Genomic DNA, 13,239 nt, shown 5'->3' on the forward strand with positions numbered 1-13,239 from the left:
TTTGTTTTTGTTTGGGTTTTTTGTTTTATTTTGGTTTCGGTTTTTGGTTTGGCTTTTTTGGTGGGGTTTTTTTTTTGTTTTGTTTTGGTTTTTTTTTTTTGGTTGGTTAAGGTTTTGTTTTTGGGTTTTTTTGTTTGTTTTGGGTTTTTTGTTTTGGGGTTTTTTTTTGTTAGGTTTTTTCTTTTTTTTTTTTTTGGTTGAGTTGTTTTGTTTCAATTATCACCACCGGGAAAAGAAAAGAGGGTTGAATAGATTTTAATGTAAATATAGTCATTAGATTGAAACAAAACATTATTACAGTCTATTGGCAGGACTCCACGAAGGAACTTCCTTGAGAGTTGGACTCAATGAACCTTGTGGGTCCCTTCCCACTCAGAATATTGTGTGATTCTGTGAAACTTACTTCTGCAGTTTCAAAACACAGTAGCTGAGAGAAGTTAATTTTTGTCATCACTGAAGTGTCAGAGCCCACAAACCCAGTGGGTAAATCAGTGATATAAGTAATTAATGCAAGCAGCAATCACCAGGAGAATGTTTCCTTTTAAAAGAGGAGAATCTGAGCAGGCAGGGCATTTTATAAAGGCAGTTGAACATTCTTATCTCTTATGTAAAAACAGACAAACTGGGAGCCAGCAAGGTTCAGTAAATGATGTGGGAGCACACGGGACGTTGCTGTCTGAGGAACTCCTGATGCTGAGTCCTGTTTCATGGTCCCTCCTGGCACAGGAGGCATTCAGTGTCATCAGTCTGGTCAGAGCTCTGGTCCCTCCTGGCACAGGAGCATTCAGTGTCATCAGTCTGGTCAGAGCTCTGGTCCCTCCTGGCACAGGAGGCATTCAGTGTCATCAGCCTGGTCAGAGCTCTGGTCCCTCCTGGCACAGGAGCATTCAGTGTCATCACTCTGGTCAGAGCTCCGGTGTTTGTGCATCTTTGGCTATCATCCATGCAAAGGCCCTGCTCTCCTTCAGAAATCAATTCCTCTGGGTATTGCAGTCAGTGCTTTCTCCAGGTTTCATTCAGCTGCTCTGGAACTTGCCAGGTGACCACTTACCCAAATCAAAACTATTTAGTACCTTTTCTAAATACCAAACAGGACAGTGGACCTTTCCTGTTGTGTTTTGTAGCCAGTTGTGGCTGTTCACCTTGAAAACTTGGATTATCATTAGCCTGTGATACTGGGTGTTTGTTAATGGATGGTGCTGATGAATGCAGGAATTTTCTCCATGCCCAACTTATTGTGACTATAATCATCCCTGATCAATTGCTCTGGCTGCTGCAGCTAAGCCACAGAGTGGCCACAGGCATCCTCCAGTACAGAAGTTTTCTTTCTGGAGTTGCTTTCAGATAGATCACAAGGCTTTCTGTTGCCCTTTTTACATACAATTCAGGTACGTAAAAATGGTCTGCATTTTTACATGCCTGAATTTTGCATACCAAATCCATGTAGCTCATGCAGGAAAACCAGAAATTGATATATGTGCGGGGAGTGTAGAAGGAACAAAAAAACGTGGGAAGTAAGGAAGTTTGTTGTTCCTTTTTGGTTAAGAAATAAGTGAATTTTCTGAGATGCTCAGCACCTTCTGCCTGAAGGAATGCAGAATCCTCCTTCTCCTGGGGGCAGTGGTGCCTTTGGCATGCCTCATTTCCCATGCAGTGGTCACTTTCCTCATGGGCCTTCTGGCTTGGGTCTCAGATCTGAACATCTGGATTCAGATTCACTTCTCGTGTAATTGAGTGCATCCCCAGCAGGCAGAGGGGTTTTGGTAGAAGAAGTCTTTTCAGGAAAGCTGTTCTACCCTTGCCATGGCAGTGGCAGCCAGGTTTACTTTACTGCAAAGTGTGTTTATTCTTTTCAGAGGCCCTTGCTGTCATCTGAAGTCGGACTTCCATGGCAATATGTGCCTTGGACTGCTAAATTGTTCTAACACTTCTCAGTAAAAGCAGTGGCAAGCAAGAGCTTTTTAATGGTGATTTTTAGGTCTGTTTGAAGGCAGTGTGTGGAGAGCGTGATGGAGGGGAAGAGTCAAATGTTTATTTGAAGATGTGTTTGAATGAATCTTCCTACATAAATTTGCCAGTGTTAAGAAAGAGGGGCTCTGCCCCTTGTGGATCACAAAGGCCTCTCAGTGGGGGATGGTTTTGGTAATGGAAAAAACAAAAAAGGTTCCAGTGTGTGGTGGAGGAGGTAAAATAAACAAACACAATGGATGATTACTTCTCTCCATCAAGGCTTCTTTATCCTTGCAGGCTCAGTCAGTGGTCAGCATGTTAGCCAGCTGTCCTGGGGTAGGGCAGGTTTGGGAGAAAACCTCCAAAGGGGAGCAGCAGCCTCTGAGTTTCCTTGGAGGGCAGGATGTGCCTGAGAGTTTCCTTGGGAGGATGGAGGTTCCTGAGAGTTTCCTTGGGGGGATGGAGGTTCCTGAGAGTTTCCTTGGGGGATGGAGGTTTCCCTTCAGGCTTGTTCTCCTCCCTACCCCACTCCACAGCTTCCAAAGCTTTTTTAGGTGGACCACTTCTGGCAGTGGTGCTGCTGTGCCTGCCACTGCAGCCTTTCTGGAGGAGTATTGGAAGCCCTTTATGGTTCTGAGGGTTCACAAGGGCAGTCTCCCATTTTCAGAGGGGTCTCCCATTATCCTGTTTGTTGGTTTGTTTTTACCTCGCCTGCCAACATGCATTTGCTTGTGCAGGGACAGACGTGTGTTAGTGACATGACTCAGAGCTGTGTTTTTCTTACCTAGCAGCTCCAGCAGTGTCTGGAGTTAGTTTGAAAAGCTGGGTAATTATCAGCTGGTTATGATTGTTCTTTTCTCTTGCAAGTTTACAGGTGTCTCTTAAAACAAAGAAAGTAAAAATGCAGCTTTCAGGCACTGATGTCAGTCCATGTACCTGCATGAGGAAATGTGCTAGCATGTGCAGGCAGGTTCTGACAGTGTGCAGGAGTGCTGGAAATGAACCCTGGATGCTCAGAAATCAGGGAATTACAGCTGGGAGAGGGGCTTGTACAGCCCTGCTTGGCTGAGCCGCTGTGTGATCGCACCATGCCCGTTTCTAACGTGGGTCTTTAATTCTGATGTTTTTCTGATCAAACCTGGAAGGAGCACGGCAGCCCTGAGCTGGCAGAGGCAGAGCCACAGCGCAGGGTGCGCAGCCAGTGAGGCAGGAGCCCGCACACCGTGCCAGGCGTTTCTCCTGTTCCACCCCTCATTTGCTGGGCCAGAGATGATCCGTGCCTCTGAAGTCGGAGATAGGAATGGAAAACCACCTGAACACTTGAAAAAAGTTCATTTTTTCTCTTGGAACAGCAGAACATCTGAGTAGAATTATTTTTATTTGAACAATTTTTGTTTTACTCTATTGGTATTTCAGAGTAATTTTCTGAGGCAGCAATTTTCACTAGTTTCTGAAAAGCAACATCTGGGCTTTGGAACAATCTCTTTTCAGCTTTGAAAATCCTACCTCAAATTGCTTGTACGTTATAAATGTTCAACTTTTTTTTTTTTTTTTTCTTTTTTGGTGTTGGTGTTTTTTTAGCATAATGGAAAGGCAGTGATGTATTTATTCCCTGTGATTTAATCTTCAAGTTCAGTTTGATTTTTATTTCTTGGGGTCTCCAGGATTATTTGTTCCTGGGCCAAGAATGCACCTGCCATGTACAAACCCTCCAGAAAGGGAGGAGGACTCACATGGATGTGAACAAAAAAGAATAATAAAAATTCTGGGCAGCTGGAATTAACCTGTTGGGAAGAAAAGGTTTTCATCCATTAGAGACATTGCTCTGCTAAAGTTTATTTTTTTTTCACAGCTCCCTCCACCACGTACAGATGCAGAACTGATTTCACTGTGTGTAGTTCTTAAAGGTACAAATGGTTTCTCTGAGGCCTCAGCTCTGCTCCCACTAAACTTAATTAAAGGCCCAATATTTCAAGAGATGCAAGTTTGTGCTGCCAGTGGTTATCTACTTTAGTAGCATGATCAGTTTAGCCAGGAAATGTTCAGGACACCTGTGGATGGATGTGCTCATGTGTGCTGGTGGGTTTTTGCCTTTTTCCTTTTTTTTAAATTTTTTTTACAAAGTGCTGACATGGTGCAAATGTGGATGCAAGTGATGGTTGGAGCAGGAGTTAGATGATAAGGTAGAATGATGCTGCAAATTCAGATGAGTAAACACCAGTGGGTACCTTGAAAATAATTTTATAAGTGTAGTTATATGTAGATATCCTGGAAGGAACCACACGTGTAATACAAAGTTATTATTGTGGACTTAACAGGAGGGAAACTGAGAGTAAAGTGAAGGGGAAAATAAAGAAACTTCTAAAAATTTGTGTTTCTGATTTGTGATTACACACACACTGCAGAGGAAATGTTGCTTAGAAAATAGTTCAAGTGCATTTGTTGAGTTTAGAATTTAAATAAAGAAAGGGGAAAGGAGAGGGGGCTGAAGCTCAGTGTTTGCTTGGCACTCACATCAGACCCTGGCGTGGTGGAGGAGGGGGAAAGCTGTGCCATATTCTACCCAGATCTCAGTCAGAATAATGGCTCCTCACACTGAAGTCTGGGCATCTTTTGGGGGAGAATTCTTGTTATTAATGTTGATTCTGCTGAAATTAATTAATCATTTAACAATGCCTGAAGAAAAACTTGTGTCAGCTTGATTAGACAAATACTGCGAATGAACGAGAATGCAAAAGTTTTAATATTTACTAACTTTTCAAAATGAGCCCATCTTCCTCAAATTTCTACGTAATAAGTCAATCATAATAGTCATAATTTTAAGCAGTTTCAAGTCCTTGCCTTCATTTCTCTGTGGGAATTAGGTGTGCATGTCTGTGTGTGATGTGTGTGTTCCTTGTGTCTCCCACTCAGTGTCTGCGGCAGGACTGACGACTTTCCTGTCATTTTCAGGTATTAGTTTGTAGAGTGAAATCTCAAGGCTTGGAATTTCTAATTATTTGACTAGATCCTCTTTGTAGTTCAGCAGGCAGAGGAGTGGTGATTCCCTAATCTCGCAGTGATTGAGGTGGTGCTTTCAGCGGCCAGCCGTTCCTAAAACTTTACATGAAAAAAGCAAAGCTCTGCTATTTTTGTGGTGGCATGATGACAAATTTTACATCATAATAAAAAAGGATAATAAATAAATAAATAACGAAAAAGCAAGATGTATGAGGAGCTGAAGAGTCTGGGTACTTTTCTGAAAGGTTGGGGGCTGGAAGGAGAGGAAGCCAGAGTTAATTTGAGGATGCACTGGAAAATAAATGAGCTTGTGGATTTAATTCAAAATCATCCAAGCAGAGTCTTTTGCATGAAAGAAGCCAGTGATCAGGCTCAGTTTGCTTGAAACATCAGCGACTGCATCCTGCTGTTTCGGGGTTTGTGCTGGTGGACGCTGATCGTCCCTGACACCGCGGCGCCGCCGCCGTGCGCTCGCCGCCACCACCACGTGCCTCTCCTGCCTTGGACAAGTGCTCCAAACTCACAGCTTTTGCAGTTTCATCCCTTAGAATCACACTTCTCAGGAGCTGAAACCTCGTCCTGGTTTAAAAACATTTTCCTGGATTTTTGGCTCTTTTGGCTGATAATGCAGATGAGTGAAAGACAGAGGGGTGATGGAGTTGGAAGGCGCCAAACAAAACTCAGGAGAACACGGGTTCTCCTCTGAAGCTGACTTTGAGAGAGTGTCCCTGGGTGAGCTGCTGGATGCTCCTGCTCAGCACACACCAGTGTCTCTGTGAGATCCATGGAGGAATTAGGTAACATTGCTTACAGTGATACAGCAGATAGGAGTGTGTTCATGACCTTCCATAGGTAACATTGCTTACAGCGATACAGCAGATAGGAGTGTGTTCATGGCCTTCCATAGGTAATGTTCTATACAGTGATATAGCAGATAGGAGTGTGTTCATGACCTTCCATAGGTAACATTGCTTACAGTGATACAGCAGATAGGAGTGTGTTCATGGCCTTCCATAGGTAATATTCTATACAGTGATACAGCAGATAGGAGTGTGTTCATGTCCTTCCATAGGTAACATTGCTTACAGTGATACAGCAGATAGGAGTGTGTTCATGTCCTTCCATAGGTAATATTCTATACAGTGATACAGCAGATAGGAGTGTGTTCATGTCCTTCCATAGGTAACATTGCTTACAGTGATACAGCAGATAGGAGTGTGTTCATGGCCTTCCATAGGTAATATTCTGTACAGTGATACAGCAGATAGGAGTGTGTTCATGACCTTCCATAGGTAATATTCTGTACAGTGATACAGCAGATAGGAGTGTGTTCATGACCTTCCATAGGTAATGTTCTATACAGTGATACAGCAGATAGGAGTGTGTTCATGACCTCCCAAATTCTGTTTGGGTTGAAGGCTGCTTTCTTTCAGGCCGCAGTATTTCACTAAAAACTTGCTCATGCAGTCTTTCCCAGTTACCTGCTTCAAAAAGTCCCTGAAAAGCTTTGTGTAGCCCATGGTGGGAATGTTCAGCATGAACTTTTTTTTGAAAATGGATTTTTACTAGACTTGATTTTACATTGGTTTTTTTGGTACATAAATTCCTTGCAAGTGCAAGAAAATGGGGATGATAAAATTTCGGTGGATGGCATAGAATTTTTAGAAAGTGGTTTTTGATTTTTTTTTTCATTTTTCTAATAAAAAAAGGGCTTTGTTAACTTTTTTTTCAAGGACACATACCAACTTTAGTATTTGACAGAATCCAATCGGGTCAAATTGAAGCCATTTATTTACCACTGGAACTTGGAGCACTAGCTTTTCTCAAAAACCAGTTTCCACAGTATGTGGAATATCAGTTTATGAGCTGGGCTGCTGATATTACACTAAAATTTAAAATGGATTGGGAATAACATATTCCCATCCCATTTTATATTCAGAATTCTCTAAACTGGAGCACTGTCCAAAATTGTTCAAGTTACCCCATGCAGAGAGGAAATCTGGAAAGCCAAAGGGAGAAGGTGGGCTGGGTGAAATGGAAATTATGGGGTGCCCCTAAGCATAGGATTTCTTGTGGCAGCTCTAATAATAGGCAGGTGCACAGAAATATTACTCAGGTGATGCTGTAGTGATCTGGGTTTGTGTTAACAAAGTCGACTTGTTCACCAAAATCCCCTTTGAGTAACACGAGTGATTCGTAGCATAGGTGTGCTTTAAAAGGTAACTGATTGATATGATCCTGGAAAGTAATAATTAGCAGATTATCCTACCTCAGTGTGAGTGACAGATCAGAGCACGTTTCATGCTCAGTTTTTACTGATTAGCAGATTTTGGACTTCTTTTTCTTGGTGGTTTTTTTTTTTTTTAATTGTGGAATTACTTCAGTGAAGAATTCCAAACCAGGCTGTAAATGACTCAAAGATATTGCCAAATGAAGTCTGTTTTTAGTGGTATGTGTAGAAACAAGTCAGGCTTGCAGTTCCCAGTGGGACAGTGTGTGGGAGTCTGCCACCCTTACTCATGTTGAGTAATACCTTATTACACAAGTAATCTTGTCAAAATGAATAGAGTTGGTTTTTTTAGAGGTACTAGTTATTCAGTGTACATAAATAATGAATTACTTTGGGGCTAAAACAGAATGGAAACCATTGTTAGTGTCAACTGGCACCTCTTGGCAGGGCTGTGTGGAAGGAGAGATCATAGTTCCAGTGAACCTGGGAAGAAGTGTTCTATTAGCATTAAACGTGGTCAGGGAGGAGGCAGATGCATTGCTGACATTTTGTACAAGCCCGTGTTTGTGCATCTATGTGTGTGTGTGTATGGTTATACATCGATATATGTAGCAGGGCTGCTGTCTGTAATCATCATTATTTCCTGTGGAAATGCAGTCTGCAGCTTTCCAAGGAGGACTGTAATTCGAGGTAAATACCCCTGCAGAGAGGCAGACTGAGTCCCAGTGAGGTTTTTGGACTGGTTCAGCACTCGGTGTTTGATTTGGACTCGGGCCGTGTTCAGGAGCAAATTCCTGGTGCTGGGCTGGTGCTGCTCTGCTCCTCATCCTCTGCTCCCATCCCTGACCCTCAGGGCTGAGGGCTTTAAACTCTGGCCACGAGAAAGCCCCAGGAGGGTTTGTGGCAGCCAGGAGCTCGGAGGTGACGCTCCCATGCTGGTTCAGAGCTGGCCGTGCCGCTGCAGTCACGCCTGGTTACGGTGAGAAAACAACAGTGCCTCTCTTGATAAGGGGCAAAAGAGAGCCTTGCACAGTCAGAGTTCTGACATACAGTTTAAGTCATCTTTCTGCATCCTCTGGACTTGGAGCTGTCAGAGAGGCAAAGCCCGTGTTTGAATGGAAAAGCTTTTTATTTCTTTAAAAAGTGCACCAGCTATAATTATCCGTAACTTTGCAGGCCTGTTTTAATGCTGGTTTATAATTACAGGTCTTAATGCTAGATTATAGAAAGTCATTTATAAATAGTCAGAACAGAGGGGCTTGGGGAGTTTTTAACCTGTGGATTGCTGTGGGTTGTGTGATTGCTGTGACGGGATTTTGCCTGTGTGTGTACGGGGTGAGCTGTGCAGTGATTGATGAATCCCTTAATTAACTCCCAACAAGTTAAGATTTATGGCCTCATATCTTTTTCTCCTGACACATCTGTGTTTGACACTTTTGAAGACATGGATAAGCCCCTTCTCCAAAAGCTTTTGTAGGTATCTGAAATGTTTCTGAGGTATTTTGCTTAATGTAACAAGATTAGAGTTTTATGACACAAAATTTATTAAATTTTATGGCACGGACAATCGAGTTGGAAAGGATGCAGGTTGTGTGCTAGAGGGCACTATCTCCTTGAGTACTGAACACCACTTCAGATTTATTTTGGGAGTACAATCATGGATGAAATGAGCTGAAACCAATGAACAAATGGAGATGTAGTGGGGCACCCTTAAGTGAGGTTCTGTTAAAAATAGTAATAATAAAAAAAATATAGCTATGGAAAGATCACTTTTGTGAGACACTGAATCCAAGGGAAACAGCAAACAAGAAAAATAGTCATATTTAGCAGCCTGAAATTATTTGGATGGAACCAATAAGTGTAGGAAACAATTGATGTGGATGTAGTGTAGCTCTTACTTGCTCCAGTGGGAAAATCCAGCCATGCTGAAGTCGATGCAAAAACTCGGAGATCAATAGACACAGGGTATCAATTTAAGCCTACAAAGAGTCTGTTACAAATTGAAGGGCATAAAGAAATATTTGGAGAAACTGTTGTAATGTGAATCACATAAAATATTTGTTGGATAAGAGTGAGTTAGAACAATGAGGTTTTTACTTCCCCGAAAAAAAAATTCTTCCTACCAGGAAAAGCATTAATTTAATGAAAATTGAACAAAAAGAATGTTTGGGTTTTTTAACTGCAGTTTCTGCATATTAAGAAGCCTTTCTGAAAACAGGTCTCTTTGCAAGGAACAGTATCAAATTTGAATTCATCACCGGAGTTAAATCTTCAGTTCCATCTGAAGTACTGATAAAATCAAATATGGAGTTTCATAATTCCAGTGTGTCTGTGGAATGGTCTGGGTACAGCCTGTGTCCCTGTGCATCAGAACTTTGCAGATTTAGGTTCTCTAAAAAATTGCCACCTGCCTGTTTTTGTATTCACCAGAAATGATTAATGGCATTTCAAAATGCAATTCTTCTTGAAACAATGAAGTTGCAACAGATTTCATCTGCAGTGACACCTTTTACATTTGGAATCTGGTGTGCTGTATTGCTTTTGTACTTTTGAGAGTTACATCTTAGGATTTTGGGGTGTTTATTTTAAATCCTATCCATAAATTGGTGCTTCCTGTTCCATTGTAAATCTTCTTTCGGAGTGATGTAATTGAAAACCGTTCCAAATTTAAATTTGAGGAAAGGATCTTGAAGTCCTGTGAGCTGTGAACTGCTGTGTTATCACTGAGGGCAGATCCAGGATGTTTGCAGCCCTTTGTTAGGATGGGATAGGACTTCACTAGATCTAGATCTGTTCAAAGGAGCTCAGTTTCAGATAATGTTGCTGCTCAGAATTTAGCTGTTTCCCTTTCCCTGTTGTTCGTGGTGGGAACTCTGCTTGCATCTCAGATGTGGAATCTGTTAAGAGCTGGTATTAGCTCCGTAGGATAAACCAGATTTATGGAAATCATTAGGGGATGCGTGATGTGGGGGCATACCAAATTTGGGGAGTGAACCAATCAAGCTGTAGAGATGATGAAAGACGCTTGTAGATGACTTATTCTGGTTTCGTGTTTTCTAATTGGGAACCTCTCGCAGATTTGATCCTTTGCTACTACAGACTTTGACAGTTATTATCCTTTAGGAAGACATTTCAAAAAATAGATGTGGATCTATTAATTTATTTATTAAAATCTTCCATTTTCTTGTGGATATTTCCCAGATGCTCATAAGGAGTAAGAAATTTCTGTGAACCTAATTTTTGCCTGACTCAGGCTGGCTGTGGACAGAGCTGTCTGAACACAAATTGCATTTGATGTCTGAGCTGCCAGGTTTGTGTGTCCATTTCTTTGGGTGTTCTCAGAAGACTAACACAGATTAAAGCCTCAGCTTTGCTGCCTTAGACATTTGAGTGATTTGTTAGTCTTCCAGGATGGTGATGGGCACATGGCTTTTAATTTAAACTGGATGTATTAGAGACAAAAGGAAAAGTTTCTTCTGCCCTTTCTGCTTTCACTTTAGTTTGGTACAATCCAACCTGTAGGTTTTCATTTTAGATTAAAAGCAAAATAATCTCTGTTGTTGCAAGTGCATGGAGGTGGACACCTCTATCATCTTTGTTGTCTGTTTATATAAATTCCCTGCAGAAAATTATTTCATCCCTGTTGGGAACAGTGACAAGCAGGGGAAGATGATCTGAAACTCTATATTCACATCTCAAGTTAACAGAAGAGCTTTATTTCAGCGTGATGTTCAAAGTTTCCTTGTGAAGCAATGTGACAGAATCTGTGTTATTCTAGGTTAACAGCAGTAGGAGTTCTTGACACAGTTTGAGTATATAATATAAAATCCAAATCATCAATACAAAGCAAGGCATCCTCTCTCTCTGTAATTGTCAGAGTGAATTGCAGTGGAGACTTTTGTGCGAGGCTTACAATATTTTCAGTCATTTTATCAAATATAAATGTTCTAAAGTATAGAAAATTACTGTGGAATAATTGAGTAATGATCTTGTGTCCGTCCCTTTTTGTTTGCCAAAACTGAGACGACTGCTTAGTGCTGATTTTCAGAGAGATTTTGTAAATGCTCAGGCTTCTATTAAAGTACTGTTAAAATGAGTAACCAAAAAACTTAAATTCAGTAGCAAATGTCGATCTTGGTGCAGTACAGTGCAAAATATGAATAATTCACATTAACTTTAGGAGGGAGCTGTGTGGTTTCTGCAGAAGGGTTTGAGATCTGTCACATCAAACATAGCTGTAAAATGCTGAATTCAGTGGGCTAGTAGCAAACTGCCAGTAAGAGTCTATCTGGTGATCTCTGTCTTTGTGCATATGCTTTGCTGCAGACACGTAGGTGGGAAAGCCTAGAAGACAGAATTCAGGTAGGATGTATGAAGTGTTAGTCTGTTGGACTAAGGCAGACATTAATAGAAAATACAGATTGGTTCTCTGAGCACTGGCAATAGGTGCTGTTCAGAACAGGCAATGTGCAGCTGCATGTAGGTTCTGGTAGGGATTTTTTTTGTCTGAGTTTTTGTTGTTGGTTTTTCTGGGTTTTTTCCTTCTTTTTTTTTTTTTTTTAATATAATCTAACTTGGCTCAGGAGGCAAGCCTCAAAATGAGATCATTAGAAGCAAAATAAGTCTTAACAAAGGGCTGTTTAAAGTCGCTGTTTGTTTTCAGACCCAGTTGAGTGCTGCTGAGAACCATTCCGTGCTCAATATGCCAAATCCTGTGGACATGCTCCACCTCACAGCAGCCCCACACACGGCTCAGGGGCTGCTGGGCTCCTCAAGGGCAGCCCTTTAGCTGGGGAGGGGAGAATGAAAAATGGGGTCAGGAGAATCACAAATGCGAGGTTTTTGAGGAGGAGCAATATTACTTCAGCCCTTTTTTTAACTTTTGCGCACAAGTAGTCTTCAGTTTCCTCATTTATAACTTTATTTATTTTTTTTTCCCTGTGAAACATTTCCCTGTTTTTCCTTTCTTCTTTTGGCTGTGCCTGGAGGATTTCTCCTCGTTCTGCTCCTTGCAGATGCCCCTGTTAGCCCCGAGGGCCATCCCTGGACATACCCTGATTTTCATGAGCGAGGTTGCCGTAATTAGTCCCAGAATTTGTCTGTGTTTTAAGACTTCACTGTACCCCCCTCTGTTTTGGAGACCAAGCGGGAAGCGTTTTGGGCTCTGTAAGATTTTTAGTGGTGCTTCTCTTGAATGATACTTGAATTTGCCCATGATTTAGGTTTCTTTCAGTGCTTCTAAAAGTTGAAGATAAGCATGTTCTCTCAGACATTATCAAAAACCTCACAATGTAGGCTTGAATCTCAAATCAATAGTTCACAATGTAGGCCTGAATTTCAAATCATTATGTGGTTTTACAATGTGTGTTCTAGGTATCTTCCTTATGTATCCTTTTTTCTGTAGGTACAGATATAAATTACATTTTCATGAGGGTTTTTTTTCTGATCTGGCTATATGTGGATAGGAGGAATTTGATAGATAGCTAGAAAGATTTGATAGCAGATCTTCATTCAATCCTGACCTTCATTCAAAGCCCTGACTTTATGTTGTCAAAAACCTTAGATTATTAATGTCCAAGTGTTTAATTGCTTAACTATTCCAGATCTGCAAACCTGGAAAGATCCTTGCAACATGAGTGGAGCACTCAGTTGCTCACATGGGTGAAATTTTGTAAACACAGACGTTTTGGCCCGCTAGCAAGTTCTTTTATTGTACCGTATTTTATTTTACTTTATTTTTTTTATCAGTTGTGGTTGATAATGAGATGCAGATGATTATTCCTTAAAAGCCAGGTTGACAATAGCTCGTATCGGGAGACATTCTATCTTCATAGAGTCCCTTGCAAATGCAAAACTAGATGGGTATTTTTTAAAAGGAATTGCATTTCATTATGCAGTCTTAGGTGAATTTTCATGTTTGAGAAGCCAGAATACAAGAGAGCGCTATATTAGCGTATTATTCTCACAACAAACAAGGCACTGTTCTGTTGCTACCTGCTTGGCCATTGTTCCCAATTGTGTGTGCTTTGCAGTGGTATTTGGATGGTTTCCTGCTCTCT

General features: G+C 41.3%; 1 protein-coding gene across 3 annotated transcripts in view; it reads left to right on the forward strand.

Moving 5' to 3' along the window:
• Positions 1-13,239, forward strand: part of SOX5 (SRY-box transcription factor 5) — a gene marked incomplete at its 5' end in the record, with an annotated part of 282,823 nt that overhangs the window by 24,610 nt on the left and 244,974 nt on the right. The window lies entirely within an intron of this gene.

The sequence above is a fragment of the Fringilla coelebs genome, assembly GCF_963513975.1.
Source record: "Fringilla coelebs genome assembly, chromosome: 5".
NCBI lineage: Eukaryota > Metazoa > Chordata > Aves > Passeriformes > Fringillidae > Fringilla > Fringilla coelebs.